Source organism: Pyxicephalus adspersus, chromosome 8 (genome assembly GCF_032062135.1).
Source record: "Pyxicephalus adspersus chromosome 8, UCB_Pads_2.0, whole genome shotgun sequence".
Taxonomy (NCBI): Eukaryota; Metazoa; Chordata; class Amphibia; order Anura; family Pyxicephalidae; genus Pyxicephalus; species Pyxicephalus adspersus.
In genome coordinates this window covers 72,445,733-72,448,113 of record NC_092865.1, presented here as the reverse complement: position 1 = coordinate 72,448,113, position 2,381 = coordinate 72,445,733, and the positions used below count along the sequence as shown (strand labels likewise).

Here is a 2,381-nt window from a genome sequence, read left to right as displayed (position 1 = left end):
CTCACGTCTGCCTCCGCCATCAGCCGGCCACGCCCCCCACAATTTACCACTTTAAAGCTGCGTACACACTTCCAATTTTTATCGTTGGAAATGAACGACGAACGTCCGATTGGCCAAAAATCGTTCGTAAAAAAAAGTAACCAATGACGCCGACGAACGAGGATAGTCGTTGGAAATGAACGACCGGACCCGCGGATCGGATTGGACAACGATCGTTGACCATCTATCGTGTGTACGGTCGTTCAGTGATCGTCCATGGTCTGAGCATGCGCGATGAATGAATGTTCGCTCAATACATACTGTATTGTGTATATGAGTGTGTGTGTGTGTGTGTGTGTGTAAAAAGAATGTTAAGTACACATATATTGTGAAGGCGACACATGGATATGACACATTTTCGTATAAACAATATATGAATGCTTACCAACTCTTTTTGCCATCTGCCCTGACGTGCCTGGCTCTGGACTTTCTCGCTCTCCCTCTGATACTGTAATAAGAGCAAACAAAAATAAAAAGTTAAATTACACACAATTATATGCAACCTACCTCTCTAAAAGTTGGGTACATACGTGGCTCAATTTCCACCACAGACTGGACTACCTCCTCTGCAGGGGAAACCAGTATCAACTCTGCATAAAAAAAAATTCAAATACATATTTGCACTATATGTAAAAATAATCTATTTGTCATATTTAGAAAATTATACAATTCTTCCTTATAACCATATACCGATATCCTACCTTCCACCTCTACTGACTCCTCCGGACGGCCAGGCTGGTCAATTGAACCTACAATCAACTCTGCATAAAAAAAATAAAATACATGTTTGCACTATATGTAAAAATAATCTATTTGTCATATTTAGAAAAGTATACAATTTTTTCGTATAACCATGTACCAATATCCTACCTTCCACCTCTACCGGCTCCTTCGGACGGCCAGCCTGGTCAGGGGTCCCCAGAATGCACTCTGCATAAAAATAAAATCAAAAAAATTTTTTGAACTATATGGGAAAAATATGTTTTTTCATGTTTACAAAATTATGCATTTTCTCTTATTAAGTATATACCAATATCCTACCTTCTGTCTCTACCGGCTCCTCCAGACGCTCCTGCGGCTGCACCTCTACCTCCCGAGCACGCCGTCCTAATGCATAAAAGCAAAAACAGAAGCAAAAATTGTCATAAATAAAAAAATTTTAAAATTTCAAAACAATTTTTAAACAAATGCAAATAAATTCAAAATAATTTTGAAAAAAATTACATAACTTTTAACAAATATTTTTTAAAAAAATTAACTTGTACAAAGTGACAAAATTATTACTTAAGTTTTCTGTCAATATGTCGCCTCAAAGTATGCAGCACATCCCTCTCTCTGTTCTTCAGATCAGACCACCTTTTCCTCAGTTGATCTTTGGAACGCTCAACATGATATTTGTGCCGCAATCTCCTCTGCAATTTCTCTAAAATTTGATTTTTCGTGGCATTCAGGGATTTATAATGCCCCCTTCTACCATCATAGTCACTTTTCTCCAGGACCTCCACCAAAACCTCCATCTCCTCTCTGGACATAGGTGTGGCTCTCTGGATCGTTCGCAGATATCGTGCAGGATCGTTCGTCTACCAACGATAAAAATTGGAAGTGTGTACGCAGCTTAAGACATATAAAACCGGAAAGAAATTAACCGCTCGGGAGGTTAAGGAAGGTAGCAAATGTAAAATGGGTTGTTCCAGACAATGTTCAGAAAAACATTTTATTTTGAATAAAAATTAATTGGAAAGGGGAAAACATAAACGGAAGTGAAGAAAATGATAGGCTGCTCAGCTAAAATTATGTAAAATGCTTTAAATTAGCAACCAAAACCTGAAAGATATGGAAGAAAACATAAAACTACAATTTGAATGGATAGAAGAATGGCAAAGACTCCGCTAATGATCAGTCCCAGGAATATTAAATTTCTAAAGTTACCTGTGAGTACTGTTACAATTAAGATACCTTTGTGAAGCCAATAACTCACTGACTGGCCTAAAGAGTAATGGTGCAACGTTTTGTGAACTGATACAAGCAAGATTGTTTTTTTTTGGGGTCCAGGGGCCACAGAAAGTTTGTCAGACGATCCTCAAACACTCATTTCAAGCCACTGTACGGTGTGAAGACAGTGAAGCTTTATTTACTATATCACTCTGCTATTATTCTGACCACAAATGATAATCTGATAAATGTTTTTTTAGTCTTTGCTATTTTCCCCCACTTCTGGGGTCAGCCTCTCACTCACGCCTTAATCAGTCTTTAAGGTTTGCCTGTGGTGGATCATTGCACAGTTGGCAGAATTCATCCGGCTTGCAAATACGCCAATTTACATATTATACAAGTGGCTTGAT

General features: G+C 38.2%; 1 long non-coding RNA gene across 1 annotated transcript; it reads right to left on the bottom strand.

The window, feature by feature from the left end:
* Window positions 1-385: 385 nt before the first annotated feature.
* LOC140336263 (uncharacterized) lies at window positions 386-1,574 on the bottom strand. The gene is made up of 3 exons (XR_011921857.1): window positions 1,081-1,574; window positions 910-969; window positions 386-800 (listed from the first exon to the last, which is right to left on the bottom strand). It is a non-coding gene; the product is annotated as an uncharacterized lncRNA (long non-coding RNA).
* Between the last annotated feature and the right edge of the window lie 807 nt (window positions 1,575-2,381).